General features: G+C 39.0%; 1 protein-coding gene across 13 annotated transcripts in view; it reads left to right on the top strand.

Moving 5' to 3' along the window:
- The window catches only part of RBFOX1 (RNA binding fox-1 homolog 1), a 2,470,149-nt gene that overhangs the window by 595,390 nt on the left and 1,852,566 nt on the right, over positions 1-22,193 (top strand). The window lies entirely within an intron of this gene.

The following is a 22,193-nucleotide window of genomic DNA, read 5'->3' as shown; positions in this document are numbered from 1 at the left end:
CAAAAATTCCTGACCAGCTCTAATTTGAACAAGAGGTTTTACAATATCTGTATCTACCATGGAAATGGATCAAATTTATAATGTCATTCTTTTTGTTGTAACTAGGTCCATTTTTAAGTATTTTAAGAAACTGATATGGATGTGGCTTATACAGTGGATAGTGCTGTATGCAGTTATTTCCCTGAGTGTTCAGGTAGAATGGGGAATGAAGCTCTTGTTCAACCAACATTTGTTCCATAATGCAGTGACCAGTGCAGCAGAGGAAATGATCTGTGCCAGGGAGCACAGAACAAAGGAGAAACTTGGGAACCAATTTGTGATTCTAAAGGTCTGCCTAGACTGCAACATATGCAGACATATCTTAGCTAGCTCCAGTAACAATAGCAGTGAGGTCACAGCAGAATGGGTGGCAGTATAGACTGTACAATCCTGACAAGGAATCTGGGTATGTGCTGAACTGGCTTGTGTAGATATACTTTGAGTCACAATCTACGTTCTTCTCCTTGCTTGTGGCAATTTCATAACCAAGTCCTCGTATTTTAGTTACTGTTACTTTTGTTTCATTTAGAGACTAATTTTGTAAAATACAACAAAGTGTTTTATTAGTGAAATAGTCGCACAGAATTCTCCTCTCATTTAGGTGGATTCAGCTCATATTCCATTCCACATGATCCATTGTCAGTGTCAGCTTATAATACTGTAGTATGTATTAATAATTGCTAAAATTGCAAACACTGCCTCCCTCCCAAGGGCAGAAAGAGACATTTTATCCCAATAGCGTCTGGTGCAGAATTATTTTCATCAACCCATAACATTGAATTATTGCAATAGAGCATTATATTTAAACAATGAAGATAAAATTCCACAGGAAATATCTTAAAGGACTTTGACCCAATCATTGTCTGTCTGATTGTCCACCATCTTTAGTTAGATTTTACATTTGAAAAGAAATCATAGAAATCATTTATTTTTGGATATCTTCTTCTTTCATATGCCAGCTTGAAAAGCAACATTAAAGGTCGATGTCCAAGTTTGCCATCTAATCTATGGTTTCAATTGATATAGAATGAATCAGGGCTGCTCCTCTGGAGAAGGTTTACTAGATGTTCCATGGTTTGGACATCTTCTCCACATTTGCATATCAGGCTTCACTTGGTGTGGTAGGTAATTGCAATGCCGTGTGAGGTTCTCATGCAGATCTCTGTTATCCATATCTTACAAGGCATGGTGAAGCCCAGTGGTCAGTCTATAAGATCCATGATCAGGTCTTGATTCTTGACCCCATTGTTCTCCCTCAACTTCTACCCCTTGTCTTTTGGTGACAGCTCTGTTTCAAGAGCTTTGGTCACTAACCAGAAAGTGTTCCCAGACTTAAGGTAACATCACAGAGCAGTTTGGAGATCTTCAGAGATGGGCAAGTCAAGGTTCATTATCGTTCAGTCATATTCACATATTATTGTTGCTTCTCTTCAGAGGGATGGTGATAAGATATGTATGAGGAGCAAAACCAGACTGTCGATGCTGACTTCAGGATTATATTGTTTTTTTCCATTATCTTGGCAGCAATCTTCATCAGATGTTGGTAGCATGTGAGGCTGTGATGCAGAACCACTCCAAGATATTGCAAGAAATCCTAGTGCCTGAGTTTGAAGTTATAGAAAATGACATTCAGGTGCTTCTTTGCATGCTGGTTGCTCAAGTGGGATGTGGAGACAGCTGTTTTCTGAGGGTTTGATCAGAGTTACCATAATCAGTTATCCTCAGTATTTTCAGATCTTCTGTGAGGATGCATTCCTCGTGGGTGAAAGCGCTCACTTGGATGGCTAGGGAGAAATAATCCAAATATCCATATTTCTGTGACTGGGTCAGTGGCATGTCTCTGATACTTTTTGGATATAAAAATGCACCTGTTGTCAAATGTGTGGGTGCAGATACAGTGTTCACAAAACATTAGGTATCAAAATAACGTTTGACCATTGTCAACCAAAATAAACTCCATTCCGAACACAGACAAATCTTGATTAATCCACCTCTTCCTGGTTCTGAGAAATAACAGTATACAATTAATATGCAGGAGGCAAAGAGGATTCTACTGAGTATCTTTCTTTCTTTGTCTTTTTGACACATGTTTAAAATGCTTTGAGGAAAATGTGTATTTGTGATAGAATCATTTAATGCAGGGTTAATAATTAGACAGACTCCTAATACCTATGTATGTATTATTTAGCTTTTAACAGCAATAAAAAATTCTCATACAGGAAGTTTTAGGCACCCTGACAGTTAATTACATTTACAATCAAAATATTGACCACCCAGCAGCAAAATATAATCACACACAAATAGTAAATCAACTCAGGCAACCAATAAATGAAAGCAGCATAACATCCTTTTTAACTTCCCCACATACTCTACCCTAGAACATATCCTCAATCTTCCTCCAAACTCCCTGTCAAATAAATAGATGTGTAAAATCTGGAATCAGATTTCATAAACATCCTCCATACCCCTGGCGTAGTTGAGGGATGTTATACTGGGGATTTGGGTCAGTCAATTATACAGAATCTGTGCAAATCCAGATTTGGATCAACCCATATGTTTGGGGGATGTCATGTTTTGTTCTTGGTAAAAACTCTATGAATTACTTTCAGCAAAACTAACATAGAAGAATTAACACTTATAAGAAGTATTTTTAAATATTTTATACTTTGCCATCATAAGAAATATTCATTATTTATACCAAGAAAGGATGCATTTGGTCATGTTTCAAAATTTGTAGATGATTGATATATCGGTTGAACAAGATTGGGATAAAAAGAAAAGAAGTACTTGTGGCACCTTAGAGACTAACAAATTTATTAGAGCATAAGCTTTCGTGCTCACGAAAGCTCACGAAAGCTTATGCTCTAATAAATTTGTTAGTCTCTAAGGTGCCACCGGTACTCCTTTTCTTTTTGCGAATACAGACTAACACGGCTGCTACTCTGAAACCTAAGATTGGGATGAATTCTTAGAATACTGATCTTTGAACAATTGAGATAGACCATAAAACACCTAGCAAAGCAATTGCTAAAAACAGGCGTAGGTTTCCTTTTTACAGGAGGAGTTATCTAGACAGAATATAGTTGCTCCTATAATACAAGCCATGTCTCATTATTTCATTATTCAGTTTTATCAACTGAGCTTTGTGAGAAACTTCACCACATAGCTTTATGTCAGGATAAGATGCATCAGCTCAGTTCGTGACAGAAGGTGGTTTGGATGCATCACTGTAAAATATTGTCCTATCTGTACTGACTGCTTTTTCATGCCACACATAAACATAGATGGCAGCAATTTATTAGCTTGAAATTGCAGCAAAAACTCCCTATTTACTTATGTGACAGCAGTGTTGATATCCTTTTGTCTGTGATCTCATTTACTTTGGGCTAAAGCCACATTTCTCAACTGCTATTATTTAAACCCAAACTTAATAGAAGTTTAGCCAGGGTTTTTTTTCCCCCTGCATCTCTTGCTTTCTTCCCAGTCTTCCCAAATATGTAATGAACAACCCTATCATCACTCGCATGTGCACAGATCTGGTTGTGGTGGGAATTTTCTAGCTGAAGTGAATTTTAAAATCCCTAATTCTTGTACCTAATGTACCTAATACATTAAGGTAGCTTTTTTGCATTTAAACTGCATGAAGTCTCTGACACAGACCATTCTCTGACACAAGCTATTTTTGAGGCTGTTTTACAGAAACATCCGTCCCCCGCAATCTCAATTTGGTTGCCTCAGCCATCTCCCTCCCTGACACCTCTACATCCTTCACAGTAGCTTGCTCCTTTTCCTCCTTGCTCCTTTTCCTATATGAGTAAAATATTGGTAAACAGTGCAGCTGTTTGTGCTCAGAGTAAGATAATGTAGCTGGGGTGTGAGTAAGAGAGCCAAAGGGTGCAGTCATTCACGGCAGTGCCCTTACCTGTCTGCTGTAATTAAAATAACCCATGCAGTGAATTAAGTGCTGATTCAGCAATTTGATTGATTTAATACAGAATAACTGTTTGTTTTGCTAGTCTTATAATGTCTGTCTTATTTATCTTAAAAACTTACAGGGCCCCCATAATCAATGTATCTGAGCACCTCACCATCTTTAATGTTTATCCTCACAACCCCATTGTGAGGAAGGGCAGTACTATTATCCCCATTGTAAAGACAGGGAGAAATGAGGCAGACAGAGATTAAGGTCAAAAGTATCCTTCACTAATATTGGATGCTCATGGTCACACAGGAGAGAGCTAGAAATTGAAACCCAGTCTCCAGAGTCCTAGACTAGCACATTATACACTGGCCCATCCTTCCTCTCCATCTAATGGCAGTAGCAGCAAGACAATAATTTGATAGGAAATATTTTATACTATGGTTGTGTTGAAAAGATTGCGGCCTTGTTTTGCTAGGTCTGTACAAATATAGACATAGACAGGGTACCTCAAAGAGTTTGCAATCATGTCATGGGATTCATATGCAGAATCTCCCTTAATGGTGAAGCTATTATGTTTGGCTTGTGTGTGTAATAGCTTTGTGAGAAAAGTTTGTTGCATAGCATGGTAGTAATGCCTTTTTAGCAGTAAAAGACTAGGTGCTATATATAGTGTGTTTTCACAGATACCTATGCCAAAGTATCTGTGACTGTTTACCTTCAATAAATGTGTGTTTGTTTCTAACTGTTAGTAAAGTACATTTTAAGTTATTAGTAATACATATTGTCTTCTTTATGTAGAGAAACAGATTGTATGCAAAACAGCAGCATGGAGGGGGAAATATTTGATACAAAAACAGTGAAAAGAAAACCAAAATCAGTTCCATTAGAGGGAAATTACTACCTATTATATCATTTGTCTGACTGGGAAGAGGCCAAACACCCAAAGATATCATTTCAGCAGGGTAGGAAAAAGGCTATATGACCAGCTGCTCTTCAGCATGCTGCAGGGAAAGGGGATATATGTTTCTCATATGAAGCATTCTGTAACCAGCATTTTATATAGCAAATACATCCATTGCTGAGTTCAGATCTGCATGCAGGAAGCAAAGAGGCCATGTCAGTCTGCCGAGAGTTGAGTCGCGAAAGCAAAGACGCAAACAAGTGCGGATGTTACTTTCAAGTTTTTCAACATGCCTTCTCTTTAGAGAGTGAGTGTGATGTTAATATTCACAGGAAGCCCTGGAAATCATTTGTAATGTGCAAGAGAAGGAAGTACCAGTGCAAAAGGCCACCAAATACAAGAAGTTTTCCTATGGCATAAGAACCTTGAAGAATTTGTCTTCCTTCCTTTCTTTAACTATCCCTCTCCAGCAGTCAGGTCCCCCCAAAAGTTGGATTTTCTTGCATTGTCCCTAATATGTAATATATTAATGAGAAACGTGTTATGGAAGAGAAGCTTATGTTGTACTTTGTTGGACACTGTTCCCTAAAATGCAAGCAGGATCAGTCAGATTATGGTAGTGTGTGTCAATATAAGAACCTCAGTATATAGGGTTATCTGTAGCGTAAATAACCAAAGTTTTAACATAGAAGCCTAGGACAACTTTAATATGTTCTTCCTTTTTTCAAGAAATATCTCCACATTTTCCTTTTATTAGAGCGAAGTTGCTCATTAGGACTTTTCATTCCCATATTCCCCAGTTAACCTTCATTCCTTTCTCTACCCTTCTTATGCAGGTATGTTTGGTACTTTCCACCAGCTACCTATTAGCTGAGCAAGAAGGCAGGATATTCAGAAGTGCTCAGCACTGGCCTAACTCTCCTTCCACTGAAGTCATTGGTAACACTCCAATTGATTTCAGTGGAAGGGAAGTTGGACAAATGCTGAGTGCTTTAGAAAATGCCAGCCTAAAATGTCAAGGTTACATTAAGATGCTAGCATACATTGAATTCCAGAAATATTACAAAATTGAAATAGTCTACACAAGGGGTTATCAAATTTCATTGCAGTGTGACCCCCTTCTGACAATAAAAATTGCTACATGACCATAGGAGGAGAAACTGAAGCCTGAGCCCACCCAAGCCCCGCTGCCCTGATGGAGAGGGAGGGGCAATTCCAAAGCCTGGTGGGGCCAAAACTGAAGCCCAAGGGCTTCGGCCCAAGGCACAAGGCCTGTAACCTGAGCCCTGCCACCCAAGGCGGAAGCCCTCGGGCTTTGGCTTTAACCCTGAGTGGTGGGGCTTGGGCTTGGGCTTTGGCCCAAGCAAGTCTAATGCTAGCCCCATTGACCCCATTAAAACGGGGTCCCAACCCACTTTGGGGTCCCAACCCACAGTTTGAAAACTGCTGGTCTACACAGTTACACAGCAAAGCCAGATCCCTAGTGAAGAACTAAACTTGCAGATCAGGTCTATTACTTTTGCAAAGGTTTCAGAGTAGCAGCCATGTTAGTTTGTATTTGCAAAAAGAAAAGGAGTACTTGTGGCACCTTAGAGACTAACAAATTTATTTGAGCATAAGCTTTCGTGAGCTACAGCTCACTTCATCAGATGCATTCGGTGGAAAATATAGTGGGGAGATTTCTATACACACCGAGAGAACATGAAAAAATGGGATTTATCATACACACTGTAAGGAGAGTGATCACTTAAGACAAGTTCTTACCAGCAGGAGGGGGGGGGGAGGAGGAAAACCTTTTATGGTGATAATCAAGGTGGGCCATTTCCAGCAGTTAACAAGAATGTCTGAGGAACAGTGGAGGGTGGGGTGGGAGGGAGAAATAACATGGGGAAATAGTTTTACTTTGTGTAATGACCCATCCACTCCCAGAGAGGTTTTAGTTGGGGGCTGAAGGTGATGGCTGGTGGCGTTCTGTTGTTTTGCCAACTCTGTCCACATATTTATTCAGGGGACACCATCATAGGGCCTAATCACATCAGCCACACTATCAGAGGCTCATTCACCTGCGCATCTACCAATGTGATATATACCATCATGTGCCAGCAATGCCCCTCTGCCATGTACATTGGTCAAACTAGACAGTCTCTATGTAAAAGAATAAATGGACACAAATCAGACGTCAAGAATTATAACATTCAAAAACCAGTCGGACAACACTTCAATCTCTCCGGTCACTCGATTACACACCTGAGAGTGGCTATTCTTCCAAAAAAAAACTTCACAAACAGACTCCAACGAGAGACTGCTGAATTGGAATTAATTTGCAAACTGGATACAATTAATTTAGGCTTGAATAGAGACTGGGAATGGATGAGTCATTACACAAAGTAAATTTCCCCATGTTATTTCTCCCCCCACCCCACCCCCCACTGTTCCTCAGATGTTCTTGTTAACTGCTGGAAATGGCCTACCTTGCTTGTCACCATGAAAGGTTTTCCTCCTTTCCCCCCCGTGCTGCTGGTGATGGCTCATCTTAAGTGATCACTCTCCTTACAGTGTGTATGATAAAACCCATTTTTTCATGTTCTCTGTGTGTGTATATAAATCTCCCCACTGTATTTTCCACTGAATGCGTCCGATGAAGTGAGCTGTAGCTCACGAAAGCTTATGCTCAAATAAATTTGTTAGTCTCTAAGGTGATACTAGTACTCCTTTTCTTTTTACTTTGCAAAGTAAATAGTCTTCTGCATGATATGGGCAAAAATGACGGGCTTTTTAGGAACTCTGTGGGGAACATACTGCCTTTCAACTTTCAACACAGCAAAAAATTCATCCTTGGGCTTGCCTGCCAGACTGAATTGGCGAAAAGAGCAAGTTTTAAAGTGGTCCTGAGTGCTGCCCCCATCTCGTTTGTGAGTCATAATCCTCATTTCTTACTGCTTCCCAAACATTTCCCTCTTAGGCCAACAGATTTTTCGGAATCTTGCCTAAACTAGTTGCTTGTATCTGGCCCACTCACACCTACAGAAACAAAAAACCCAATGTAGAAAGTGATTTAAAGAAACATCTGCCCAAAAACTTCCAGGTTTTTCATTTAAAGTAGGTTTCAGTGATGCCCAGGAGCTGATCTCTGGACTTCCAATTTAGCCACTTCAGTAACCCTTAGAATCTCAGATATGAGAGGGTTTTAGAGAAATAAAAGTCTCCTGACAATGGATTGCAAGGGAGAAAAGCTGGGAAGAGTATACAGTCCTCTCCCTGGATGTGCCCTTAAACTAAGTTACTGCTCGTAGGAGTTAAAGGGCCTTCTTTTTTGCATCCAGAATTCCTTTTGATAATTTATAAAATATAGAATTGGGTAAAAAAAAACAGTTCCATAAGGCTGTGCAGAAGGTATCCTGAGAAACTACAACCATATATATAATAACTTTATGAATAGTGGTAACAAATACATATTATGGAATATAACATCATAAAACATCACCAAACATTTCTTTTAAAATCAATATCCACTTCAGAAAAAAAAATGAAGAAAAGGTGCACATGAGATTTTGATAGTTGGATGTATACACTAGTATTTGTAAAGATCCATAATATGTTTTCTATTCTGAAGTCTCAGGGAGCATAAGGAAATACATTACAAAGAGAAAAATGAAATGTTGAGTTGGAATTCTGCAGATGATAGGCAACAGCAAATTTTCCAGTCCAAGGAACAAAAATAGCTATACATTTTCACATATACTAAAGATAACACTTGATGAATTTTCTTTCTTTGGCTATTTTTCCCCCTGAAATTGCTCTATCCACAAAAGAGAGACAGTACAGGTGGTGAAAGTGCAACCTTGCTTGCCATTCTACCAATGTGCCTCTGTTGTGACTTAGATGGGCAACCCCTTGGGCTCCTTCTGTGTCTGCTAGTAAGGTTCCCGATAGCGAAGGGCTTTGTTTTTTGCCATATTGAATTCCTGTTGATTAGGAAACTGGAGTGAGCTCACTTCATTTCATGCAGGCCACTGAACAGCTATTAGATAGAAGCAATCTTGACTAGAACTGAACCCAGTGACCTGGAAGTGAAAGGCTGTGTATCACATGGCCAGTCACAGGACAAAGAATAACCTACAAGCTTTGATACTAATACTACACTTTGGGATTGCTCAGAAAGAATATAGGAGAACTGCTCAAGTGACTTCATCTCCCTTGATAGGGTTTACAAATAAGTCAGTATCTCATGATGGATGGTATTGAAGGCAGCTGATAGACATCAAAGAACCAATATGGGCAACTTACCTTCATCTGTCATCAGAAGAAGCTCATCCACTAGAACAACCAGGGCAGTTTCTATGCTATCCCCAGACCTAACTTGTTTAAGAAATGATTCTAAGTAATGAAGAAATTCTTTCCTTAAGGAAAGAGGGAATCCTATTGTCAATAAGGGAGGCAGTGACAATCATATCCAACAATGGCCTCAGTGCTTCCATGCTGAAATTTACCAGGCCCAAGGCACGTGGATAAAATTCACATATTGTGCCTCCCATCCCAAAATTTAGAGTGGCATCAGCTGACCCCCAGGCAGAGAAGTCTTCATTTGTCTGGCACTAAACGGAGGTTTACTATCACAGATGTGAACATCTCAGTTTGGATGTGAACAACATACCCCCAAAATAACTTTAAGGACCTGACTTTCATTTCCATTAAGGCCAGTTTGCATTGTTACCAGCATGATGTAAAATGGGTTTCATGTAAGAGGCCCCGATTCTCCTCACAGTGAGATATACTCAGATCTGTCAGCAAGAAATGGATTGTTCACAATTCAGAAGAGTTCCTCTTTTTGGGATTTTGCAGTTGCTGTGATGGAAGCTGTTTCATCCTTTATCCTTTATCCAGCATTGCAGGGGCACAGGATTTTGAAAACTCTCGATGTGACAGTCAATCAAATGCTGCATGAAACTTTCACCATCATTACTTTAGTTCACTTCCCTCTGGCTTGATCTTTTGCCACTCATCTCACAAGTGACTTGTGAAGGTAAAGAGAATATTTAGGAACTACTGTATCAATAGTGGAAATAAGACACTGCCCTATCAAACCATTTAGAGTATTCAGTTGTCTGTACAGTGACATTTCAAATTGACAACTCCTGTCAGCCTCCACATGTGGACCATCAGAAGTATTCCTTCCACCCAATGGGAAAGTGTGCCCCAATTGTCAGTCCATAATGGGATTAACCCACATCTCTCTAACCCAGAGGAAAGAGCCAAAGTGTGGCCCACGTATCTGCATTGAGCCAGAAATCACAGATTATCCCATGGTTGTCATGTCAACTATGAATTTTTGAGCTAGCGTCAGAGAGTCAACACGTGCTTGGACAGTAGAGTCAATCGGGATTAGGACATCGTCAGTGCACTGTAGTGAAGCACTCACTGAACTCATGGAGGCATTCTGCAGTGGTACACGGTGACCTGTACACCAAAATGAATGCCACTGTAGTTCGGTTCTGTGACTCTTGCACTGGAGGAGCACCCTCTGTAAAGATCTGTATTTGGGTTGAGAGATCTACGGCATTTGGCTATGGCTACAGCCATTGCTTCCATGCCACTTTCTGATCCTCCCTCTGTGCACGCTGAATTGAGCAGGCAACTTCTGGGCTAATAAAAGACCCCTGTAGTGTGTCCTGCCACTAGGTCGTGGTTATACATACAAAATCTGAGACCTCATCATAAACAGTTTTAATCTTAGTAGACCACTGTCCTTGTATCAAATAGCATGAGATGAAAAGCAGGGTCCTAGTCAGGTGGGAACTTGCACTGCTGAGAGAATTCTTCATGGATAGTCAAAGTAATGGCTGACACTACCTATGGTTTCTTACTACCTAATCTCCCCAGGCCATAATGACAGGAATAAAAGGGCCAAAGTCTACCCCACCACTGTTTCTACCACACACAGAACCCATATCCATAAATTATAGCAATGTTGCCCAGCCCTCTAAGTCACCCAAATGTATCTACACAAGAGGTACATCTGCTGTACTTGGATGTCCAAGCATGGACTTCCAGGATATATGATAACTGCTATTTGAAAAATGGTGGACCTGATTCTCTTTTGCACAAGGAGTGTAAAGGGGCCTTTGCGTAAATGAGAATGAGGCCTGGATTGTTTACCTGGCTCCTACTGTTCCCTCAGTCATTCATCTCCCTCTCCCATTCGTGATACCTTCTCTTGATTCAGTTATTCTTTTCCACTCATCTGCTCTGGCCTTGTACTTTTGTTGATGTCCTCTTCAGTGACTTGCCAGGAGACAACCCACAGTTGCCAGCTGCACCCATTTTAAGGAAATTAATAAGGATTTAAAGCTTTTCTTTTTTTTTAAGAAGATGAATTAGTAGAATTGTACATAGATCATTTATTCTATTAGACATTCCTCTTGACCTAGACAGAGTCTGCTCTGTGCCCTTCTGTATGTCTATGGATTTTCACTTTTAAATTTCCCTCTCATTCTATTGTGAAAATGACTTTGTACCAGGAACGCCTTTTTTAAAAAAAGTGAGATGAGATACTATGAATAACAGGGTGGAAAAGGCATTACTAACCACTGGTGCTAGAATTTCATAAATTTCCTTTTCATAGTGGGCACCGTTTTTAGTGACGAGGGTCATAAGTATCATTATTTCCATCATCCTTAATGTTAATTAGTTTTTTTGAAGTCAACATAAAAACCATCTTAAATGTCCTCATTAAAGTTGATGCAATTTCTGACAAAGGAATGGTATGTGTGTGGTCTGTGAGGAAAATATTGTGTAAAATATAACAGCAATTTCAAATGATTTAAAACATAGAGTTTGTATGGTTTTTAATCATTAAAGGAGATGTAAAAACATATTTTATACACACTTTTATCTTACATTTATTTTTATATTTCTCCATAGCAATTTATTGCAATAGATACATCACCATTACCATAGACATTTATAGTGCCATTAAAATTCAATGCCACCATAAATTCATGCTGCTTAAAGTGTTGACATTTGTAACAGCTTCCACAAGGACATATTTTATACTGAAAGTGAAACTTGGAGTTGAAACTTTTGTTAACAAAATTGAAGATACAGGCAAGAAAATATAGGCTTTTTCTAATTCCAACAAATCCAGCAATTTGCACAAGACATCCTGATGTAAGCAACAATTGTTGATGATTATACATGTTAGAAGTCTTTAATCTTGAAATCCATGGGTGTGGCATTAGTAATTTACCATGGACTAGAAAAGTTAAAACTGATTCTTGGTAGGAACGGTAAAAATATGTGTATGAAGGAGAATTAAACTCTAGATTGTTTTCATGTTGAACCAAACCTCCTGGAATCTGTGCTCTCTTAACTGACCCTTGAAAATTGGCACGCCCTGCAGGAGTGACTTTGAAGTGGACATTAAGTCTTAGGCAACCATTTTATAAAACATGACCCATCTTGCAGTCCTCAATCAGGCAAAAATCACAGTGAAGGGCCAACTTCTTTGCTGGCTCATGTAGGCAAAACTCCACTATAGTCAATAGAGCTGCACCTATTTGCACATGCAGAGAGTTTGGTCCAGAATCAATGAGAATTTTACCCAAATAATGAAGGATTAGTGTCTTAGCAACCCATTACCTCCCCCTCTCCCCAAAGAACAGCACAGCAAAGTGGCAGAAATTTGGCTGTGATTAGGACCTGTATGCTTTCACAAAGTTGGGAAGGGTGCAAGGAGACTCTTCTTCCACCTCTTTTGTGCCGCTCCACACCAAACAGGGAACACCAGCCCTGCTTTCTCTTTCTACCCCTCTGTGGTAGCTAAGGGATCAGAGCAGAACCATGACCATACCCCATCCACACATGTGCCCTTTCCGAGGGTGATGGAGCTGCTATTCTAGTGTGTACTGCCCCAGAAGTCTGACCCACCCAGAATTCCTTCTGCGGGTGTTCAGCTGCACTGCATGGCCCTCCACACTGTGATGTCCCAGGTCTCCAGCTCAGGCCTGTGTGTTTCCAGACAGTCATTACATCCTAGCTGCCATTCAATGGCTGCTGCAACCCGGGAGGCTGAGGAACTAGCAGGACTACAGCCTCAGCCAAGGCACCCCTCACGAGAGTTCTGATTGGAGGATTGCCTGGCTCCACCGTTTGATCCAATTATGCTATTTAAGCCAGAAGGAGGAACAGGATGTTGTCTGAGCAATTAGGTGACTCCCCGTTGCTGCTGCATTGTACCTTTTCGGATCTGCTTCCTGCATTTTGCATCCAATCCAGTTTGTGATTCCTCTGTTGCTCCTGACCTGCTCCTTGCTTCTGGCTCCTGCCTCGCCTGTGCCTTCGCTCTGAATTCCTACCATGATCCTGATCCTTGCCTCCCCTCCAGTTCCTGCCCTTACACCTTGCTTCAGCCATTGGCTACCAGTTCTAGCTGTGACTTCTGACTTCAACTCTGGCTTGTTCCTGGGCTCTGGCATTTGGTATCTGACCCTGGCTTTGACACTCAGCTTCAGTCCCTGGATCTGGTAATTGGCAGTTGACTCTAGTGCTGACCCTAAACTCCATTTCCTGATCTGCATGCCTGCTCTGCCCACTAGACCTGACTCCCACTCTGACCAATAGTTCAGATTGCCCATGTCTGGTCCCTAACAGACATAGGGACTGCCCATGTCTGCTCCCTAACAGACATCCTTCACCAGACCTAAGGGCACTAAAACACAGTCTAGGTTTGTCTAAGCTGTGTAGGAAGAAAACAACAGAAAATCATGGCTGAGAGAGCACCTTTATGATGGTAGAATCAGGCAGGAAATACTTACATAATTTTTCTTCTCTCATGTTAACGGTTCGAGTCCTGGAGAAAATAGAATGCAGAATAAGTATCACCATGGAGTTGGAGTTCATCTGCAAATGAATAGCATGTTTATTTTTCTGTTTCTGAAATAAATGCTTCTGCTTTTGGAAATAAATCATTTCAACATTGCAAACATTTGACAGTTTAAATTGACTGCAGTAATAGTTAAAATCACCAGTAACTTTTATCTTAATTCAGAATCAGAATAGCTTATGTGTACGTAAAACAGTCCTGTGGGCCAGATTCACAGAAGCTGACTGAGAGGTATAAATTACATTTTTTTTCTGTGCCATCCTGAAATCCCAACTCCAGGAAGGTTCTGCTCCAAATGAGGGCAGGTGTGATTACCTCATAACCCTTCCTTGGGCCTTTCTACAAGGGGATGGGGCTATAATTTTAGTTGCTGTACAGAGCTCTGTAGAACACCTGGCAGTACAGGTATTTGCCTCAGCATAACCTCCTTCTACCCTTGATGTGATAATTTTTGGACAGAATTGTCCACTTTTGGGGTTGCGTTTCTCTGGATGATAAGTTACAGCTGTCTTCCTCCACTGCAGCCTTTCATGGCGGACTTTTCACCTCAGGAGGTATGAAAGTAGGTTTACACTGATTGAATCCACCACAAACTTGGGCTCAATTTCACCCAGACAGATAGTGACTAAGCATGACAGCAGCTCAGGACTCTTTGTGAATCCCACAGGAATTGCTGTTGTTGGTTAGAAGACCTGTCAATTAATTGCCAGCTCTCCTGAGCCATCGTGATGCCTGTTGCGGAATATTCTAGACATCTCGAGACGCAGTGTTTGCCCGCTATCCAGGGGGGAAACCAGCAGAATACAGTTAACTAAAATATTTTTTTCTGCTCTTACAGTGATTACGGTGGGGAAAAGACAGACAATTCAAATTTGCATTCTTTCAACTGCCCAACCAGTAACCTCTGGACAAAATGGTATGAATTGTCAGATTACTCTTTAGTACAGTTCTCTTATGTGGTACCAAACAATCAGGCTGGATTTGCTATGACCTTTCTCAGTTGCCTGTAATGTCCGTTAGTGGGGTCCTATCCCTGTGTAAAAATGTAACAATCAGTGAGAGGGAGGTGAGAGAGTCATGAAATTAAAATAAAGTGAAAGGTTGAAAATGTGTAATGTTCTCTTGTACAGTCATAATTGGACTTTAACATTTTTATTTTCATGGCATAGAGTATCAAAAGATCTAATGGCACTAATATCCATCTGTTCTGCAGATAAAGATTGGAACGTAGTGATGAAACATAAAACAAAACTATAAATGTACTGTAAAACTAACACATCATTAGTAAAATCTTAGAACTCCAGTATTGAGTGCCTCGCCAGACATTTCTAACATAATTTTAAACATTTTAATATTTTAGGGCATCCAGCTATGTGATCTTGGTCTGTGATCCTATCAGATCTCACAAGCTAAAAAGGAAGGAAGGCCTTCCAGGAACACCTCGGTATTTCAGATAGTGGTACTGGTAAGACAACAGATAGCATTTTTCACTCAAAGTCAGCCAGTAAGGTACCTGTGCCCCAGCATGCTATTAGGACATGCTGTTCTGGTACAGTCTTTTTGAAGTAAAAATTGAGAGGCCCTGATGGTTTGTGGTCATTATTGATGCTCTGGCACTTTTCATTTAAAAAAAAAAGGAATGTTAGCAATGGGGTCTTTTCTGATTTCGAACATACATTATTACTTTCTACCTACCTAAATTTATCCTTCAGTTTCAATTGAACATAGTGCTTTCCTTCACTTTCTGTCCTAAACAGTATGATGTCGCTGTGTGCTGTTAAACATTTTTCACTTCAGGGATTTGAGGTTAGCACTGGTCAGCATTTTTTCATCAAAAGGTTTTTTGTTGAAAAATGCAGATTTGTCAAAATAGAAACTGTCCGTGAAATAGGGTCAGTTTTGATAAATCTCTGAAATTGAAAACTTTTGAAAATAATTCAAAACTGTCAAAATGAAAAATTCTTATTTTACAATTCGTTACTCTTTGTTTAAAAATTTAAGCTAATAATGCAGAAAAAATATTTTAAAAGGTCTACAAAACAAAACACATCAATTGACCGGAATAAAAATATCTTTATTTATTTCACAAAAATCTTTTTTTTTTCATCCCACTTCAAGACAGTCTGGAACAGTTTTTGTTTTTTAATTTTCAAAAAATATTGCAGCATGGGAAAACCATTTCCCACCCAGCTGTACTGGGGGAGTGCTTTCTAGTGGTGGGTGTAGTAAAACTTATTGGTTTGGCATCTTTTGGATGGCAGGTGCTACGGAATTGCTGCTGTTTGTTTTATGTTCTGTCTGTATATTGTGCTTAGAACACTTTTTCCCCACCCCTTACTCATTTTCAATCACTTGACTTCAAATCAAGTTGAACATGATTCACAATAATAGAATGAATAAACCTAATATTTTACTAGCATGAAGAATACCTAATCAGTATTTATGGTATGTAGAATTTATCACACTCATGAGAAGAGACCTTCATAATTTATTAGTGTCTTCACCTTGCTTGAGTTATAAACTGTTCATTTCATTCAAGAGATAAAAATCCATATCCCACGAGTGCTCATTATATACCTCTTCTATGTAAACGTATTCATCTGCTCAACTGAAATAAGCTTGAATGATAAAGGCATTTGTCAGCAATCATTACTGTATAAAGGTCTCCAACACTGTGTGATTCAGCAGAAAATAGCCTGGACTTCTTGGGCTGCACCAGCCCTAAAAGCTCTTGGAAGCTGACTAGGATGAAAGGCCTAGGGATGGCTCTTTAGAGGGGGATGGAAGAGAAAAAATTACTTGGCATGAGTTTGAGGTCATATCATTTTTAACCTCCAGTTACTTGTAATGATAAATGATGCCATTGAGCACTTAAGTTGTGAGGAGCCCTTAGAACCACCGTTGTTTGTTGGCATTAGAGCATTGGAGCAAACAACCACCGTTGTTTGTTGGCATTGTAAGAGGCATGGGAAATCTGCTCAAAAAGTCCCTCTCTTTCCTGGCTAACTCCAGAATGAAGCAGTCTGCTAACAAGACATCTTCAGGTTACATGGCTCCTTTAAAGCTCCTGTCTGTCTGACTTGCATTCATTCTGCCAGTGGATAATCTTCTCCCATTCCTGGCCCCATTCCTGCATGACAGGAATACTGCTCATTGTACCTTGCAGTGTCATTCCCATATGCCCAATTGACCTGGGAATGGGGTGTATTTGATGCAATGTTACATGGCAGCTACTATGCCGGGAGGAATATCACCTAGAAAAAGGAAACAAATTCTTCAGCTGTGAACCAAACCAAGTCTCCAGGGCTGTCCAAGTCAGGTTTTGCAAAGGGTTCTTTCTCCTGGATAAGGACTCATGTAGTTTGCTGTTCTTTTCTGCTGACTGAATGCTTCTAGAAACAAAATGCTGCATCTCTATGGAATTGTTTTATGTGAAGATTTCTTGATAGAAAATAGTGGTGTTTTGGGAGCATGGGACTGAGACCGAATGTAAATGAACTGCATCAGATTCTGAGTATTTTGTCATTCTTTTAAAGTTGGATTGTAAGGATTAGCACTCCTCTGTGTGTGTGTGTGTGTGTGTGTAACCTATATACTTATACAAAAAAATTGCTTTCTATGTACTAATTACAATATGCTTTTCTTTTTTAAAATTTCATTAATACCAAAGTGTTTATTGTATAATAAACTACTAATAAAAATAAACCATAACTCATTTTAGCTATGCCACAAAATTAACTAAAAATGTGAAAGTGTGATTGCTGTCAGCAGTTGCACTAAGAATAATATTTTTTCTCTGATAAACTGATGATTTCTGCTATTTGTCTCCTAGAGGAAAACTTTGCTATTTAACATAACTGAACATCCCAGTTTAATAGTAGAGATACTTTATCTTACACTTTGTATACAATTACTGAAAAATACTGAACTGCAAAATCATTTAGACTCTGATTTGTTGATGTAAATGACAAAATAGTGTTAAAAATAATGAAACACAATTCACAGAGTAAAACTCTATGTATCCTGTTTACTAAAATCATCTCTTGAATAATCCCATTTTTGAGGATAACTCTATTTTTGATGATGTATCATATTTCAGAGCAGCTTAACAGGTATAATGGATAAAGTTGTGTAGTGCTGTATTCTGTTATGCATTTTGCACCTGTATAAAAGCATTATAAGAGTAGTTCCTTCATAATATACAGTAATTGCCATAGTCCTCATAGGTGGTACAAAATGTGTGTATATTTTAATATATATTTCTTTTGTAATGATGTAATATAATGTGACTTTAGTTATTTCAAAATTACCATGGAGTTTTTGCATACAAGATAGGACATAACCATTGCCTAGAAATGGATATAAAGCGGCTCCACATTGGAAGCAGGATTAGCATCCAGTCAGCAGCAGTATTAGGTGGTGGGAGCCTTTTTTGTCTTAATGCCATCTTATTCTTTTTTGTTTCAGTATGAATGAATTTTAATTTTCTTCTTCATGAGTAAGTAGAAATAAGATTTTTCAGAATAATACAAGGAAGTCAGAGTGAGCATCTCTTTGTCTTAGCTGTTCAGTTATATCATTTTTTAAATCTTTTTGCACTGGCTAGTTATATTCATATCAGCTTTATGAAATATCATCTTTTCCTCATCATAGGGAATGTCTCTAACAGTAATGATGTTACTAGTAGAATGAACTTCTCTTATACTTCAACATTCCCTTTGTGCCCCAGTTTAGGACGATTTTTATCAGTGACCTAGGATATACCCACCACTTGTAACTTTGATGAGTTCTCTTTTCTTTTTTGTTGTGTAATGGTGGGTTTGGGGTTGGCTTTGGCTCTGTTTCAAGTGAACCAATGTTCTAGCCCTTTAAGAGCTCTATCTTCTGGAGCACTGTAGCAAAGTGTTACAGCTGTTGGAAATCTCAGAGCAAATTTCAATATTTTGACATCTGTTTTCATCTCGAATTGGGGGTGGGGGCGATCAAAATATCAACATTTCCCAGAATGGATCTTCTCAATTCAAAATAAAGTTTAATATTCCCCAATTGAAATGTTCTGTTTTAAAACTCCTCCTTTGAAACTCCCAGTCATAATTATCAATACTAATAGATGAATAACAGAAGAAATACAAATTTGACTCACTTGAAGAATGTATTTATTATATACTATCAGTTCAGTTTGGAATCTGAACCCCATACCATCATCTGCACATGCAGAATTGTTTAATTTTATACACACAGCTTCTAGGACCTTACTTGAAAGGGTGAAATGGAAAGAAATTATGTTAAATACAATACTAGGTGCTAAATTCAGCCTGGGTGCAGTCAATAGAAGTTGCACTCCACTCACCAGGCATGAATTAGTAGTAGCTGTTTTAGAAGCAGCACTACACTAGCACTGACTCTGAATCTTTATCTTTTTGCGGAAGGACAGATCTTGAGAGGTTCAGAGAACCTACATCTCCCTCTCACTTCAATAATTGTTCAACATTCTGAAAAACAGGTCCAATTGTTCTTAGATACCATAGAACTGATATGTCCAATTACTAACTGTACTGAGACTAGAGCACCAACATAATACAAAGAAGTATGTAAAGCACTGAATATGAGCATTAGATCTTAGGATAGACATGCTATATCAGTTTAGGTCAGACTCTTCATATTATGTTGATGCGCCTTTTTGTATTTCTCAAATGCATCACTTGGTCTAGCCTTATACTGAAGAAGAGTCCAAGTTTTAATGTGTGTACATATATATTGAATATGTATTTTAATTAGTAAAAAATAAAGAATCAATTTTTCTAGGGCATTGCAAGTTATTGGGTTTTAATTAATCTCACGCTATTCATGCAGGCTGTCTAACATCTGATGACTAATTATTAACTAATTCCCTTAATTTATGGTTCATTACTTATTTTCAGCAAAAAAGCTCACACCTACCTGTGTGAATCAAAAAGTCATTATGAAATCAATAAAGAGATATTAAATCCAAAAGCTTCTCTGTGGGAGTAATTACTTATTATTGCATGTGTGCCAGATTCTGTCTGTCACCTAGAAACAGAGATAACACTCCTCCAGATTAAGACACACATCACCAACAACGTTAATGTATGATGTATTGTCATCAGGACCTGCTATTCTGATCAAGACCAGCCTCCTGCCCAATAGTTACTGACCATCTGTTCCTATTTAGAGCAGAAATTGCCAAGTCAGGATGTGTATAATTGTCCATGCCCACTGACCTCTATAACACACCTTGTTGTGCACCCTGTGTGATTTGTATGTGATCCTCCAGGATGACCAGGGTGGGGATGGCTAACTTCCACTGCATTCTTCATGACGGATATTTTTATTTGAGCATAAGCTTTTGTGAGCTACAGCTCACTTGTGAGCTGTAGCTCACAAAAGCTTATGCTCAAATAAATTTGTTAGTCTCTAAGGTGCCACAAGTCCTCCTTTTCTTTTTGCAGATACAAACTAACACGGCTGTTACTCTGAAACCTGATATTTTTATGTGCACCTACGCACAATCAGAATTTGGCTTGGACAGGTATGCAACCAGCTATTTCCCAATAATGTGGTCATTCTCAGGGCTGTGTATGATACTACCTAATCACATTGTGAGTATTTGCATGAAGAAACTTACTCTTTGGAGAGTGCAATAGCTATTTGATCAGTTTGAATCTTAAGTCTGTCACAACTTTTTATGTGGAAAATAATGACATTTCTTCCATGAGCAAACTTGTGAGTTTGCCCACTTATTTCACAGATTTAAAATTTATAACATCATCTGATCAGATGAACGTAAGCAAAGCAAAAACCTCATAATCAAAGTTACTACCGGAGCAGGGATGGTGGATAGTAACACTTACCTACTATTTGTATCCAGAGAAATAATCTTCTAGGTAAAATGATGGTTATGTGGTTACTAATATGATTCTTCCTCAGTAAATTTTCAACCAAAGCTAAGTCTTTCCTGCATTGCATACGCCAGGTAGCATTGCTCTGAAATAAAAATTGAACACAGAATATTGTTCTAAACTAAACTTTAGTTAAATATGCCATGAAATGTTATTTCTGTCAAGTCTAACAGGTTTACTTGAATTTTGAGCTGTTAATGTAGCAGGCAAATTTGCACAGTAGAATTCAAAGACCATCACTTAGTTATTCTGTACTAGCTACAGGTATATGCGTCTTGAATTCAGAACTGCAGCAAAGTGTGTCCAGCACCTCATCCCCTCTGGCCTGACTCATCCTTGCCTATAACCACTGAAGAGCACATTATTATTTTTAATTTTTATTTATTCACACTTGTTTATAATGTGTTCAATGCTCAACTGATGAGCCTGGAGATAGGAATAGCCCCACTCCATTCCTTTCTCTTCCAATCATGAAGATAAGGGAAGAATTTTGCCGAATATTAATAAGGCACTGAATAATGACCGATACAATGTAATTGGTAGGCATCAAAGTGAGTGCAACTAATTGCATGGGTAAGATGAGCTGGATTTGGCCTCTGCATAAGTTCTATGATCTTCACTTAGCACTGTCAGGTCCTGGTGACAAATGAGGTCAGAGATACAGCAGTAACCTCTACAATTTTCCAGAAGTAAATATCTTGTTTATTTGGTGCAGTCCTAATTGTTCAGTGAAGACTGAACACTGCACCAAAACCAGGTAGTGATTTTGAATATAAATAAACGTTATATGTAGTCTTCTAAATAAATAATGCCATTAATCCAGAATGTGCTCAATTCTTTTTTTTTTATTTGTTGAAAGGAGTCAGAAGCAATATTATGTTATTTATTCCTGGAATAATGTTGCCATAGTAACCCTTCCACCTTATTGCAAGATATATACAGTAGTTGTAAAGTTACTCAAGGGGAGGCAAGGAATCTGTCTAATAATTGGGCACATATTATGAAAGACAGGTTTGCCAATCGACTTCTTTTGAGAGGAGGGGTATAGTAATGGTCATCTGAGGGAGTTTTATCAAATGATAGGATGAAAGCGAATAAATGGTCTAAGATGTGGTGGTTTGTTTTACATTATTGCCTTATTTTTATCATTGTTTTACTGTGGCAATTTTAAATGCTGGGATGTATGAGTAACCATGGAAACAGAAAATCTCCAAATTAAGATCCTACATGGAATGTATCGTAAGGTTCCTTCAGATGTGATTGAGTTGATTATTACAGATATTATGCAGAACCAATGCCATGCAAGGCCGGGAAAAAGTTCATGTTTGAATTTGGCTCTTGAAACCCAAAGATCTCAGAACATCCATGCAGCAGTCCTGTCTTCCTCACTGCCTCCAGGCCCCTCATTTGCACTGCAGTAGGATTCTTGCAAAAGTCGCATGATATCCCTTGAGGGGCAGAAGGAACAGTGGAGTTTACTGATTGATGGGGAACTAGTGTGGTTTAGTGCTGATGGGGGTTTATTTACAT

The sequence above is a fragment of the Dermochelys coriacea genome, chromosome 10 (genome assembly GCF_009764565.3).
Source record: "Dermochelys coriacea isolate rDerCor1 chromosome 10, rDerCor1.pri.v4, whole genome shotgun sequence".
NCBI classification, from domain to species: Eukaryota; Metazoa; Chordata; order Testudines; family Dermochelyidae; genus Dermochelys; species Dermochelys coriacea.
The sequence above is the reverse complement of the archived record's forward strand: the minus strand, read 5'-3'. Positions and strand labels throughout refer to the sequence as shown.